Source organism: Camponotus floridanus, unplaced genomic scaffold, assembly GCF_003227725.1.
Source record: "Camponotus floridanus strain SB8 unplaced genomic scaffold, Cflo_v7.5 scaffold72, whole genome shotgun sequence".
Classification (NCBI taxonomy): domain Eukaryota; kingdom Metazoa; phylum Arthropoda; class Insecta; order Hymenoptera; family Formicidae; genus Camponotus; species Camponotus floridanus.
In genome coordinates, this window is record NW_020229841.1 from 357,941 (window position 1) to 374,594 (window position 16,654).

The window sequence follows — 16,654 nt, forward strand, 5'->3', positions numbered from 1 at the left end:
AAAAACGTTTCACATCAAGATTAGGTCGTATTTTATTTTTATACGCGCGATAAGCATTAATGCTCGCGCGCATCATATTAAATAGCGCATCGTAAAACGCGCTTCTTTCCCCCGTGGTTATTAATTTTTTTCACCCCAGCAAAATAATCTCCCTACACAAATCTCAGAGTCGACGAGTTACGAACAAGATCGTTGCCTCTCGCGAGGAGTATCCATGGTCTGCGCGTCCAGGACGTAGCGTACCACGTCATTAATTAGGAGCTCCCTGCGTCTCGGGGATTCATTTGGGTTCAGTAATGAAACTCGAGCAACATGCAACCTCGGCGTATCGAGAAACAGCAGTAAGCTTCACTCTTCGTGTAAATAAAGCGTATAAAACATCGCAAGATCGAAAAGAAAAGAGAAGGAATTGATTATAAAGGTGCCTATGACTCGTTTTTTTTACAAAGAATTCATTAAAAAAAATTAATATCTTGATTTATGTTTCACCCTACGTATGTTAATCATATTGTAAAATTGACAATTTAATTAAATTCTAAGAAAATTATACTTGCATGTGTGTAAACTTTTCACAGCATTTTGTAACTGTATGTTATATCGATTGTGTTGAAAGATTCTATTAATGCTGCTTAAGAAATACATTCTTTAAAACAATTAATTTATGAAAGAATTATACAGAAAAGAGGAAATCATTATATTGATTTCTTTGAATATGACTCGACATATTTCTTGATATTATTAGAAAAGTGCAGAGATAGAAAAGAAGAATTACCATGAGACGCGTATTAAATTTGCATATCACAATTAACGCTTTTCAATGTATGCGAACCTTCATCGTTTATCTTGCATTATTAGAAACATATCTTCCGCAGTGTCCTCGTAAAGTTACGTTCAACGACAATGTATTGCTGCGTTGCTGCGACATGTAACAAGGGCGTACGTTCAGCAACACCCTAAGCCGAGCTGCCATCCGTCGCGCTGAGAAACATTTATTTGCATACCTATCGATTACGGTGCAATTTGAGAGAATATATGGCGAACATGGCCGATGTGTCCGCATAATACGGATGCCACAAAGTGAAACTCACGGCGAGCAAGATAGGCGATCTATATAGATGCAGGAGCGGATTTAAATAACGCAGTGCCCCAAATTCATTATTACACGCCATCGTGCTAAATTCATTCGTATAATCATGCTTACATTACAAAGTATAATAGTATTCTGCAATATAAATAATATTTGTCGTGTTGTGTATCATTTAGTAAAAGATTCTCTAAAGAAATTAATTAATTCTTTTATACTAATAAATTTCCCAATTTTTATGAATAAAGTTTAAAATTTGTATTAAAGAAAATATGGAAATATATGTATAAAAATATATATATATATATATATATATATATATAATTAAAATATTAATTATAAATATGAGTAAGTTTAATATTTATATTGTCTCGCGCATCGAAATACACAAAAGTAAATAAATAAGTAAAAAATGAAAAGTAAGTAAAAGTAATAAGCGGAACGATGGGAATTTTTGCTTTGAAGGAAATAACATCATCTCTAGATATTGGGAAGATTAAAAAAGTCAGGAATTTGTTTTACAAGATACGTTTATCTCTCCTCGAGACGACGCTGTTTCTCTAGATCCCTGCTCGCTAGGGTCCACAGCTAAATCCAGCGCTGTGAAAACTCGTTTCCACGCGGACTCAGCGGCCGGCTAGACATGCGTAGGCGTGCGTAACGTAGCGTAACGCGCGCGCGTACGGGAGGGAGGCGGAATGGCAGCCAGACATTTTCAGATAATGAGCGGCACTTAGGCCTGCGTGGGTGGCTGGAAATAGCCCCGCACCGGACGATACCGGCCGTCGTGTGGCCTGTAATTCGAGCCTCGGTCAGGTGCGCCGGGTCGATTACCTTAATTCTCGAAACTCGTTCCCATCTTGATTCACAGGCGCACCCAGAGAAGGAAGCGCTACGTCCCAAGCTCCCAAGCTGCGGTAACCTCGATAATACAATCGCCTTCGTCGGGCGCTAGCGCAAAATTGCTCACTTAACTTTCAGTTAAAAACAAAAAGGTTACGAAATATTGTGATGAAGCGCGTATCGTTTGCGATTATCCTCGCCGTTTTATTTAAATCCTCTTGGACTCTTATATGTACTCGATAAAGGCCCATCATCGCTAATAGAGTTAGATAGTTTTGTCCAGAAAAAAGTTGTACATTGATTCAAGTGTTAATATTAAATTATTGTTATTTATAATTTTTTAATGTCTATTTATATTTTTTAGAAAATTCTTAATTTTCTAATCCACGTATTTAATAATTTTCATCAAATTGGCTTCAAGATTATCTACAAGACTCACTAAAGCATGAGTACGATTTGTCAAGTAACTAAAATTATAAAGATAAGATTTAAAAGAATTTTGCGTTGATAAAATCTCACGTATATTTACACCGATCCTTGCCACAATCGAATCACAAACGAGTATCCGACAACGCGCGTAATTCCTTCCTCCCTCTTCGCACCAAGCATCATCAAGTCGCCGATATTCTCCGAGAAGGAATAATAACCGAATAACCGCCGCGTAGACGAAGCTTGTTAAAACTTTAGTTAATCACGGCTCGGACATCGGTCACACGTTGTCGTGCTTAATTCTCCGAGTACGTCGTTCCTCGTTTGTCCTCCGTTTGTCCTGCACGATCTCACGATCCGTTCCCTATCACCGTTGGAGCCTCATCCTGCCTCCTTCTTGCTTGCCCCTTTTCTCCTCTCCTCCTCGCGTATCGAACATCCTACATAGATGTATCTCGGTCTCCGTATCGCGAAGCTGAAAACTCAATTACCGCTTAATGAATTGGCACGAAGACTCTCGGGTACGAAGGAGGCCAACACCCCCCCTCCCTTTCCTCTTTCTCTCTCTTTCTCTCTCTCTCCTTTGAACGAGGTCCAAGGCAACTTAGCGATAACGAGCCGGATGGTAACCCGCGCAACCTGCACGTACATATCGGCCGCGAAGAAGATACGGAGTCTGAGATACGAAAATCTCGAGAATCGATTCTCCCCTCGCGCTAAACGCGCACCATATCAATCAATCGCGCTCATCTCTTAGCACGAACAGATCGATCGGCGACCGCGAGATCCCGTAATCGGCGATTTCCCTGATCCGAGATCGGCACTGTAGAGGAGGGGAAGTACCGGTCACGCGGCCTCAAATTTGATGAGAGATACTATATTGAACGAGATGGGCGGGATTGAAAAAGTTCCGCGTGCGCCGTTCACGATAATCGCGAGTACGTGTATAAGATTTAATGAATAAATCTTCCCATGTTTGGGGAGAGTCGTTAACTCTCGTACTTTCTCGTAATCGGCTAAAACTTGACCGAAAATCCACAATTGTCGTAATATAATTTTCGCGACATGAGGAATATCAAAGGATCCAATTATTGATTTATTAGAATGATTCTACAGAAAGCTGACATTTGAAATTAAAATTGCAGTAACATTTTTCACTTGAACAAACATACATGTTTTTTAATCGATAATTTATCCTCGATTTATTTATCCGCACTCGATCATCGGGATGAACGTTGAAAACAAATCTTGTCAAGGGATAACTTCATTAAACGCAGCTGTGGGAGGATCACGCGGAATTTATCTTAGCACGGGAGGCAAAGCATCACGAGCAAGGTTTTAATAAAAAAACGGCGTGGATCATTAGCGCCGAACAATATTTACGAGCGGCGAGCGCACGAACGGTTTAGATTCTGGCGTAAAAATAAGGGGTATAAAATTTTTTTGGACCAGTTTTCGCGCGCGTATCCACCTTCCCTACGCGCTAATAACATTCTTTTTTTTCTTTCTTTCGAACGTGTACGAGCCTCGAAGTAAAAGCTATTCACGAGCAAGTCTCCGTTCGCCGATCCCGTAGAAGTAGGAGCTCAATTAAAAAGGGCCGCGTAGAAATCGTGCGATACGCAATTTGGCGCTAAGTCCATGAAATACCGACGACGTTAATCGCCCGCGCCATCGTAAACGCACCGGGAACCGCTACGCTTATCTTGAGCATTTTGACGAGACTCTTGTCCCGACAGAGAGAGCAACGGAACGAGAAGAAAGCCAACAAGCTTGTTGAAATGGTCTCTCGAAGACGTCTCGTTAACTGTCGTCAGGAATATTACACTTAACGAAGAGACGCTTACTGAAACTGAAAAATTAATTTTTGGGTTTACATTGACACTGGTATATGTCAGATTGGAATTTTTTATACATATATTTCTCGAGATTCCGTGGATGTGTCTCATGGCGACTTTGATGCTTGGTGAAGTAATCGGCTAGGAAAGTTCAACGTCTGCATACGCGATGTTTTAAGAAAATCTATTCTTAGGATATTTCTTTACAAATGCAATTATAAATTATAAAATATTATCAAGATATATATTTAACATAAATACTCGTTTATTTCATAGCTTTAAAATAAAAGTAAGTAAAAAGGTTGTTTGTTTAAATTTACACGAAGATAATTTTCGAAAGATCGAACTTATGAAAGGCAATTGGTCTCGTTTAATATATAGATCCGCAGATTGATAAACAACGTTTAAGGAAAGAGGAGAGCAGATGTTACCTTGTCAAAAGAAGTATGTTCCTCGCGAGAGCATGTCGAGGTGTCCGTGGCCATTGCGTGGGCGAACATGCCGATAGAGCCTACATGCTCCTCGGCGTGTGCAAGCCGGACTTGGTGGTTGCTCGACTTTTTCGATTACCTTCCTGCCTTTTTTATTAGCCGCCGTGTCGGGCCAGCACGATGAGAGGCTTCGTCGCCGAGAGAAAGAAAGAGGAAGAACCCGATACTTACGACGCGTGGGAGGAACGGACGGCCGAGTTTGCTTTGTTGGAGAATCGAATTTTAATAGTCTGGATGCTTCGAAGATTTTTGCCGATCACGCAAAAAAAAAATACTGTCAACAATTATCGATATAAATATACAAATATTTTTCAGTCTTATCCGCGAAGAATTTATATTTTCTTAAATTATATTATTCAAATCATGATTATTTAGAATCTACTGCAAAGCGAATGAAATCTATTGATCTATTAATCGTAAAAAAATGGCGGAATTTTAATTCCCTTAATATATACAAAATACATACAAAATTAGCATACGACGGCGCGCGCGAGGACAGAGATTAATTCGATCGAATAAAAATACTCGACTTCGGGCGATAATTATCACCGCGACGTAACAGACATTGTCTTAAAAATTACCCTTCATCCCGCAACAAGATACGCTAATGGGCGCGCACCTGCTCGTGGATATTGGCTCTTCCACGAAGACCCCCGCTTCGTCGAAATCGCATCGCGGAAGGTTCAAGGCACTTTGCCCATAGATTATGCATGCCTCCTACTCCCCCTCCTCTCTTGAATGGCAAAGTGGAGCATCGACTGTACCCCCGGAATGAATATGCAACGCGGGTAACACAACATTGCGCGAGCGCAAACTTATTAAGCCTCATCTATTGTTCAGGATAAACAAGACAAACTAAAATGAAATTACACAAGTGCACTTCAATGAAATAATATAAAGATAAAAAATTACATAATACAAAGATACAAAATTACAAAATTACAAAGCGTTGTTCTTATTTTATATAATTGAATTTTTATATGATCTTAATCAAATTTAATATAAAAGAGAAAAAGAGCGAGAAAGCGCTTTATAATTAATCTTTTATTAAATTTGTAATTTAGATTTGAATTAACAAATTCGAAAATTTATATAAATTTAATATTTCGGATATTAAATTTTCTCTCAAGTTATTTCGAAAATTCAGATATCCTAAATTAAATAATTAACAATTTGATGAACCAATAACCCAAATGTCAGCAAATAATCATACAGCTTTCTCCTTCGAATTTATATCTATCTGGATCGATATGACAACATCCAGAATAAAGTACCAAGTCTCTTTGAGAACAATACATACTAGATTTACATAAAAAAATATCTACAAAGACACGATTGAATGCGTAGGAGTGGATTGAAGGCAAGACTCACACGCGACGACACATTGTCGGTCATTTTCGGCCATGAATACGGTACATCGGTAAAGACGCGTGTAAAATCGTACGCGCTGTACACACGTGAGTGCCGAGGGTGAAGTGCCGTGGGTGACTTGTTGCTCTCTCTTTCCTTCTCGATTCTTCACACACGCCACACGTTCGCTTCTTGCTTGCCTTGCGCGATGACCGTGCCTCGGACAGTAATAAATATCAATGAACTCTCTTCGTACCTGTCCCGCGTTAATTACCCGAGACCATTTCTTACTCACGAGGCTTGAGAGCCTCGAGAAAGATAAAGGTCCTCTTAATTACTCGTAGCGGACGTCCCACCCCGGCGCTTTCATTCAGTTCTGGCTCAAAGGCAGCCGGATATTAAGAGGGCTTTCGGATTTTAGTACCGTTAATGGTAATAAACATCATATTAATAAGATATAATGCTTCAACGAATAAATCTGCCATTCGAAATCTCGTGAATGATATAATTTAATCTTATAAATTAGTTTTATGTAGGTAACTCGTTAAATCAGTATTATATACGACTAAAAAGATATTCAGCGCAGATTTAATTAAGGTTTTTAAAACAATTGCAAAAAATGCTGCTGGAATCTTATAAAAGTACAGATAGAATTCACAGTAGGTAATGCATAGCATTTAATTAATTATACATATAAAAATTAAATATGTGAAAATTAAATATATGTTCTATAAATATATAGGTACTTGAATACAAAAATACATAAGTTTATTATGAATGTCGAACAAATATATTATATATATGCAAATATGAATGCAGCCTATAATTTATAATGTTTTTTCACATAAAATATTCAAGATAAAAGTAATGTGCAATCACATTTGACAAATTTAATCGTAGCATTTATTGCATTTATTTTGATACTTTATGAAAAATCAATTATAATAGTCTCTCAAAATTACAGCAAAGGAGAAATAAATAATTGACAAAGCAAAAGAGAGACAAAGCAAGAAGTGAGGTCAGCTTCGACACTCGAGTGAAAACGGAACTATAAGAATGGAAAGAATAGATAGGTTTATATATCAGCAGAACAACGGCATGTTTTTTATGTGTTGGCAATCCTCTTGTCCGCATAAACTCTGTCGCGTCAGATAAGCCTCGATGTCCGCGAACATTCGATTAAAATTATCTATCGATACCTGCGCACGTTCAGTTTTACGCGAATTTCTTCCTTCGATGTTCGACTTATGCATGATCTTAATATCGTATTCATAAAAAATAAAACTATAATCGAATTTATCAAGGATTTATCTAAATAGATAGGAATGAAGAAAGAAATACTGAATTTCAGGCAACGAAATAATTTTGATTTTTTCGAAAAAATACATATAAACACGTAAAAAAAATAAAATTTCATAAATAATAATGATGGTAAACTGTGTGCGGATAATTTATAAAATTGAACATCTAATTTTATACACCAGGAATAATAATTCATATTTTTGTTTTGTCATCTGTATTATTACGAGCGCATTATCATATGCATGTATTATCAAACCACGTCTCTCGGAGAGATACAGGTACTCCATATACGTCGCGTGTAGAATCGACATCCGTCTCGTGAGATCTCGTGATACATGGACTCACGCATTATGTCAGCTGAGAGGATACCGGATTTATACACGAATCGTCGGCTGGCCGGCGCTTTTATCGTCGCGCCGTTCAGGTTTTCAGGGTTGTCGAATCGGTTTCAGTTATCTAAATTGCATCGGAATCGATGTTGGTGCCCACGGTTTTGCCGCGGCGTCATAAACCAGCACCTGTTGATACCGACACGTGCACGGGGTGGTCCCGCACGTTGTCGATGGACGACGTGTAAAAAAACACGAGAACTGCGAATATTTTCGCTTAAAGTATAGTCGTTAAGGAATTTGGGCATTTACAGATGTAACGATGATAATAGGAGGAATAAAACGGGTTTTACGTGCCAGAAAAAAATCGATACACCAAACCGAGCGATAAGTTTTCTTGACAGACCTATTTAATTTTTCGATTTTCAATCTTATAGACAGATTGATAAATAAGCTCCAATTTTCTAAAGTATCTGATAGCGTCCGAAAAATAGAGATTCATTAGTATTTTTTAATCAATAAAAATCTCCTTTTATTCTCAATATTTACCGTAATATTAAATTCCTTGAAACATAATTCTTGCTTAAAATAAAAGTAATTTTAAATTTATTAAAAAAATCACCCTTAATATTTTTTGGAAATATTACACATATCTCTATTGAGACGTCGTCATGTTCGAACTACCAGTAAAATGGTGCAAAACTTGTTTGAAGGTGTGTATTTTGAGTTCCCGTTGGCGCAGAAGGGCCACGAACAAGGAATTCCTCGAACTGGTCGTCCAACTCTTGCCGCTCGTGCCCGCGTCCGCCAGAAGGTAAGCCAACTCACTTCCTTTGTGGAATATTTCATCGTCTGATTAACGCACGGCCTCTAATCACTCACACGCGCGTTTTCTCTCACATACGACGGCTACGCGTAACTTAAGCCGCGTGCACACGAGCGCGCGAGCCGCGTACTCGTCGCAACACTTGTCACGGTACGATAATCTGACATTGAATAATGAACTGTGAATAATTACGCAAGGTGAAAGGCGCGCCACCGACTTCTCCGGTTCTTCGAGACGTTTTGACGTCTCTTCTGGAAGGCTCGCCGTCTAACCATCGATCGTGGGTGAAACTTGCAAAGTCGAGGTCGTCGCGCGACCTTCCAAGATGACCAACATGGAACGCACGTTTTAATGCAAATCTATCTAAACAAACTATCTTTTTTACATCTACCATTATTACATCTTACGGTTATTGTTTAGCAATTTTTTATCTGCTATTCAAGAAAATTTTTACCCGTATTATCTTCTTTTTCTTTCAATTTTAATTAAAAATATATATAATCCTTTGAGTACAAATTTCAATTATTATTTCTAATATTCATATTTTATATCTGAATTTCATAATTATTTCTTTTTATTTTTTTGCTTCTTTTTGCAATATTTGTTATTATAAAAATTTTTGAAAATCAGATATAATTGCCATATTAATTATATTACCTTTAATTTCGTGTTATAATTGTAATAAATAAATTATAATTGTTAAATAATAATTATTAAATAATTACTAATATCAAATAATTATTAATGCTAATAATTAATAATATTACTATAACAGTACTATTATATCACATAACTCGTATACTTTATGCTTTCAGTAAATCTTAAGCTTGATCTTAGAGGATAATGAATATTCATTCTTTATCTCTTTTCTTCCTTTTTTCCTATTTCTTTATTTTTTTCTTTATATGTATATGACACACAGAATAGTTATAAAGGAATGCTTTCCTCTATTTTTATCTTTAGAGAGCAGCAAGAAAGTTCAGCGTTTTCAAATTATTTCCTTTCCACGGTTATGAAAGCAATTCGATTACGTTCCATATCTGAAAAGGATTATATTCTGTATAAACTGCAGTGATTTATTGATAGATTGAAGTTGCATGCTTAGAAGAGAACCATGTCGAAACATGGAGAGACAAAGACGAAACGAGTCGGCTCTACCGACTCATTAATTTTCTCTATTAATGACTGCAATCAGCGGTACAAGTGTGCCCGGTGAGCGCTCAATTCTGTTCTCGATTACGAATGATCCTCGGGATGCAATGCCGACGCCTAATCACCATCAGTAGGAACGCCGGTAATCATTGAAGACTCGGCAAAGATCTCTCTATCAACCTTATAATATTGTCGATTCAGAGGATTCCGATGAAAACAAATTACGGCAATCTATAACCCGCAAAAACCAACTATTGGTGATACCTGCGGTGCATTTGAAGCAGAAAGGAAAATATCTCAGCAAATATAAATAAAATTGAACATTCTTAGAAAATATCTCTCCTCTTTTGAATCTTGAAATATTTTGTATTCTTAAAAAATTGAGACTTTTATGAATAAATACGTTCACAGGGATTAAATAATCAAGTGTTTCAAAGATTCTCTAGAAATATGAAAGAACAAAAACATTCAAAAATTTAATAATTGAATTAAATAATTAAAAAGTTTAAACATTTAAAAAATCCTGAGGATCGTAAATACAAAATTTTAGAAATATAAAACTCTTTCTCTCTTTCATTCTCTCTTTCTAACATGATAAACACGTTAACTCAAAAGACCTTCGAAATACGAGGAGGAAGTAAATTCTCTTCTCTAGAAACATTGACCAAGATGGAGATTAGTCCTACTATTTAGCATAAATAACAAGTACATACATGATGAGTGCCTACAGGCGACTTGGGATGTCAGTTCCTTGCTAGTTGAGAGAGAACGGAGAGATAATCCGTCGTTGAAGGGCTATGAAAAGAGCTACTTCATGGCACGACTCTACTCTCCCGCGAAAGGGAGAGTAAACGCGTCCTCCTTCCTTCCTCAGCTGTCCGAGTTTCCCACAGTTCCCCGCGAAGGGGTGACCTTTGTTTCGGATAAGACGACCTAGCCACCCATCGTCTCCCTTCTCTCGCCCTACCTTGCCTCGGTCTTCACTACCGACGATTTATCGACGGCAAAATCGTGAAAGTTTATGTACTACGTTGCACTGTGTTTGCGTCGAGCTCTCTTAACGACCGGTTCCATTCCGAGGGACGAATCGAGGAACGCACCCTCTCTCCCTCTTGTTTCCCGAGAAAACGTGATGCGTATCGATTCATCATCCCGAAGGGAACTTTACCATTTATTTCACAGCAAAGATGTGTAGCTGTTGTTATTTCCTTGAAAACGCACAGAATGAAAGACGAAAGTATACGTAACTTCAAAACTATCGTTAGGTATTTTAGGTAAAAAGAGGACAATTGCAATTGATTCATTATCGATGTTAAAACATAAGCCATTGAGCAAAATAACAATTTCGTTAAACAAAAATGTTTCTTTAATATTATTTTTAAAATATATATACTTTGATAAGGAAAACTGAAATTTTATGGGATGCAATCTTTTATTAAATATTTACTAAAAATAAATTTTTAAAAATGTTATCATTAAAATATATTATCGAATCTCTGCAGTGTGATAATAATCCGGATCGAAAATGTCAATTAATCACATATATTAATTTATCATTAACATTATTGTAATACTATCTATAAAACATAATAAAATGATGATTAGTTCTGTTATTTAAATTGATTTATATATATTTAAGAAAATATGTTGCGTTTATCGAATAATTTTCACTCGAGCAATATTTAAATAACGCAGTCAAAAACTAAAATCCTATAAATACGATCTAGCAGCCTGCAACCATCGAACAAGAAAGCAAAAGTGAATAAATAAAAATAATGAAATCAATTTAAAATTAAACAAAAAGGGTTGAGTCCACTCAAAGCTGATACAGCCCAGCGGGGATGGAAAAGGAGGATTGGTGGGTGTTTAAAATTAATATGTGTGTCCATATGTATATATGTGTATATATGTGTATATGCGTATATATGTGAGCACGTGTATATAAGTGTATATATGTATGTGTTTGGTTTTCCTCTGTGCGATATGAACCAGGAGCTCGTTAATGCGCGTGCACGCTGGAACATAATGCGCCATCGGGCACGCTAATAGTTGTTTCGTACCGACGACAACCTCGTGAAATAGACCCCTCGGGCTGGTCCATGTATCGTACGCCGGTACTTGTACGATTCAGCCGCCCACGTGAACCGCGGATGATTCACGCGACGCCTTCTTCGACGAGCCGACGCGACGCTCCTAAAGGACTGTAAAGTTGTCTTCTTTCCTTATTCGTTCTGCTTCTTATGTATAATGCGTTCTCTTTTCATGCGATACTTGAAAATCGACGATCACGCGTTAAATTTTCAGCCCAATTAAATATTTTACATTTTATAAGGAACCGTCAATTAATGCTAAATGCATTTTAAATTAATATAATTGTTGAAATTGGTTTTTTTTAATAAAAATCGCTTAGCATACAGATATATTAATTAATATATATTAAATAATGGATATAATAATTTATTAATAGAATTAATTATTAGATTATTAATACAATTAATTATTAGATATATTAATTAATTATTTATGTATGTTACTGCAGTAGAAATATTTTCTCAAATATTTTTGTCTTCTATTTAAAATATTTAGCCGAAAATTCCATTGTCAATTTGTGCCAACTCGGCTATAACTCTCGTTGTAACAAGCGGTATTATTACATCGTAATGTCAAAATAATGGCAACTCTTACTAGAACAATGGTGTTGGCGACACGACAACGTACCGCCATCCCAGACACCTTTGCTCGTGGGCAAACACGATGTTTCTTTCTTCCTCTCGCAAGAAAAGGCATTGTGTGGCGTGGCAGACGCGCCATTGTGTATCGCGGTCTTCGCCACCCACGTGAAAATTTCAGAGAGTCGCGGCGACGAGACGCACAACGTCTCTCTACTTTGCATGCGCATTCGGCAGGCGGATCTTGTTCCAACGAGGCACGTGTCAGATCTCAACGTACGCGATAAGGTCCTGTGATAGTGTGTTAAACATGACGGTATGAAAAACAAACTCTCTATATTCCATTATTATTATGAGGAAAAATTATTAGAGTACATAAGTAATGATTTTTGCGTTGTCTTCAATTTCTTCTATTTATACAAGTGTGCTCCTTAACATTATAAGATTTCTTTTCTCGCTTTCCGCATATTTTGTATTTTAATATTCCTACATCGAAATTGAAATAAATAATCAAGTCAACCATTTACTTATCTTATGCGTCTCTTGTTCCGCTCGAGAAACTCCGAGAGATGATCTCAATGATGTCATCGACCTCTGGAAAGAGGCGTCCAGGTGTATCTTCCGGGATCTCGGCACGCATGAAAACGCAATCGGACGACGGATATTGATGGAACGCTGGAAAGAGACAAGTCTCTTAGTTTTCCCAACCAAACAGTGAACGGTTTCCCCTCGCATCTTGCGCGATCAAGAGGGAGAGAAAGAGAGAGTTCACATATAACGAAGGTGCGCCCCGCGAGAGGCGAAGGAGAAAAAAGAAGGCTCTCATAGTTTCTCCGAAATATGCATTCCGGCGAGACGAACGATGCGAATATTCGCACACGTGCGCTCGCTTCCGTCGAAAAAACGTGGGGGGTGGCGGCATGTATACCACGTGGGAGCTTGAAAAATTCCCTCAACAATACTCGTTCTCCCACAAGCCCAAAGAAATGTCATCGTCCTTCGCGTAACGCGCATTACTTAGACACGTCAGATTCTGACAGTCTTTTACGAGAAGACTTTCACAAGTTGCAAGATTATAATTCCAAACTTTTATGTTTTGACTTAAATTAATAAAAATAGATTTATTTTCTTATCATTTCCCTAATTTTATCAGAAAAAAGATCGATTATAAAATTCATCAATAAATTCCTTATTTTTCATTTATTAAACTGTGATTTCCTTAATTATAGATAATGTTTAGAACACAAAATTATGATATTTTTGAAAAAGTTAAGATTTGAAATCACATCTCTCTTTTTAAAAGAAAGATCTTGGTTTCCCGCTAATATTAAAATTATCTTTGTATTTTTAAAAGCTGTGAGTTTTAATACAAGCATCCACCTTTCATTGATTTTATAGGGAACGTTGTATAGTCACCTGCCAGAATTTTGGCGGGAAAGCTCGACGACCTGGCACCCTCGATGCCAGATCGGATTCCTCGCGTGACGTATCAGCAGTGTATGGGTCGAACATGACGTAAAAGGTTTTTCGATGGTGTTTTGGCGGGAAGCAATAAGGTATTCCGCTTTAGAAGCGTCTGCGCAATTCCCACACGAGAAGAGCTGTAGTTCCGAGATTCCCCTCTCCCCCTCGTCATTCCCTCGTTAATAACTCCCTCCGTGACAATAGAGGGATCGCTCCTTCATGTTCCTCAAGCAGGCGGAAGGAGGGGGATGCTGACTGGATAAAGAGAGCCGGTCACCACCTGGAGGCACCGTGCGCCTCAACGTGGGAGCTGTTTGTTCCCTGATATGTTTTCTCTGTCAAAGGCAAATTTAAAATACATGTGACAATTTTGAAGATTGGAAAGTATATATATTTTTAGATTGGGAAGTTTAATTAGTTTTCTCGAGACTTCCGCTTTTCAAAATCAGAGTTTAGGATTGCTTATAAAAGCTCCGCACAGATAACAACTTTTATAAAAATAATTTACATCATCAATATGTACAGGCAAACAAATATACTTTAATATTTGATCAGAATATTAATCCAATTTAAAATATAAAAGACATATTATAATCAACATTTAGATAATTTATAATCTATCCGATCAAAAGCACGTGAAAAAGTTCATTTGAAGCACAGAAATGTCACAGAGATATTGGAATTTTGTAACTCAAACGCATCTAGATCGTTCTCAGTACAGTGTAAGGCATATTACGATTGGTATTCGAACGATTTGCGATATACGATCGGCGAGCACACCATATCACGTACCTGTTGCGTCGACAGCTCGGAAGGATCGGTCGTACATTCGTTATACGCGCGGTACATTCGGGATTGCATTGTAGAATCGACGGGCCGAGGTCAGGAGATTCTGAATCATCCCGATCCTTATCGGTCCTGTCGACTCTCCCGAGTTGCACGGCGAAAGGTATCCGAGACAGGTAACTCTCGGTCGCCCGGAGATAAGTCACTGCATGTCTAAGCGCCAGGGCCGATTATCGTCCTCGTCGATCGTGCTCGATTATCTGCAATTCAAAATGCCACCAAGACGACGACGACGACGAGGATGAAGAAGACGACGAGGAGGAGGATGACGACCGCCGCTGTCTTTATGCGGGAGTCGCTCCTGCCTCCGAGCGTCGACTCGCTCGCCATCGGCCATGTTGTTTCGCGTCGCTCGCATTCGCATACGCGTCACGTATAAAGGCGTGCAATTTGTAGTACGATGGATTGAAAGATTTTGCATCGGTGAATCCCGAGTGGCAAACTAGGCCGGCTGTCGTAGAAGAGCAATTGAGAATGTATAAGAGAGCTGTCGTCATTTCTCGCGCAGAACTTGAATACTCGTCCCGTACTCATCTCTCCAACTTGGTATTTTAATTATTGATTGCACTGCACTCTAAAAATGTTTCCATTTTCATCAACTCTTCAGAAATAAAGCTTTCATGAAAATTTGAATAAAAAGGACAAAAATAAGAGAGCGGCACGATTTCCCAGCAAAGAGCATCATGAAATTCGTTCCTCGTGGATTGATGTAATAAATTCTGCTTTGCTATAAATATACCACTTTGGAAGAAACAAATCTGACGATTGATTAATATAATACACAGTATAATATATATAATAATAAGGGTTGTAGGCAATATGTAACCAAAAAAATTTGTTATTCTTGGTTCTAATTTCTTTGACATTAGTCGCATTGTGCCTAAACGGAAGCAAGGCATAATCATACACGTAACGTACAATCAGTCTCGGAACAAGCAGGTCACAATCGCATTGTTACCAAAGCACAACTAGGACCAACAACAACGGTGGACCTAATTAAAATGCTGAAACGAATAGCGGAGGGCGGTCGTGGGAAAGGCGTAGAAATAAAGAGCGGCGAGATTTTCGAAAGAGGATATCGAGAAACTCCTTATTTCTCTCCTCGCAGAGGAGATCTAGCCAGTATTTCGGCGCCCTCAGGGTCGAACCCTTAACCCCTTCGAGACGTGGACGAACGTCTCTAATTTGCATGCGCAATAAACAGTCTTTTCCCTCCTCCCTCTCTCCCACCCCACCCCACTCTCTCTCTTCCTTCCTCCTCACATATGTTTTCGTTTGACCAAGTGAACGACGTGTAAAACGTGACGTCACGTCACGTTACCGCGAGGAACAAGCAACCCCCGGCGAAACAGCTGCTCGCAGATTTCTCACGCGTCCAAAAGCCACCGCGAGACAATTGAACTTGATTCCGGTTGGCCTGGGGTGGCTTCCTCGAGGTGTAAGAGACGAGGGCGAAGAAACGAGGGAGAGAGCCAGTCCACCCATATGAGCGCGCACCTTCCGTCACAACCGAGGAGCCCGCCCCGATGACGCTTCCGGAAAAATCGATAGACAGGTGGAGCAGATGCAATCAGGATGCCGCTTAGACGATATGAATCGCTATTGAAATCGCTTGAGAGAATTACTCAACGATCTATCGATAATACTTCGAAACCGAATGTATCTTATTGTCGGCATTTGCACATTAATTATTAACAAATATTCAGTCAAATAATAAAATTTGTTAAAATAATAAATTCTTTTATATGCAAAAATTATTATTGCTGGTAATAATTTTAATATTATTAATATATTATAGTACAGCTTTAGAAAATAAATATTTTTTTAAAATGCATTGTTAAAAATAAATTATTGAATAATTAAAAAAACAAATTATATTGACAATAATTAACGCCAATTTTATATGATATAAAATTCAAAAAACAAGAAACTCTGCAGTTATTTTATAATTAAATACTGCGTTATTTCATATAATATACTTTAGAAATATTAAAACTTTAAAAATCGCTTTGCAAAGACGAAATCATATGA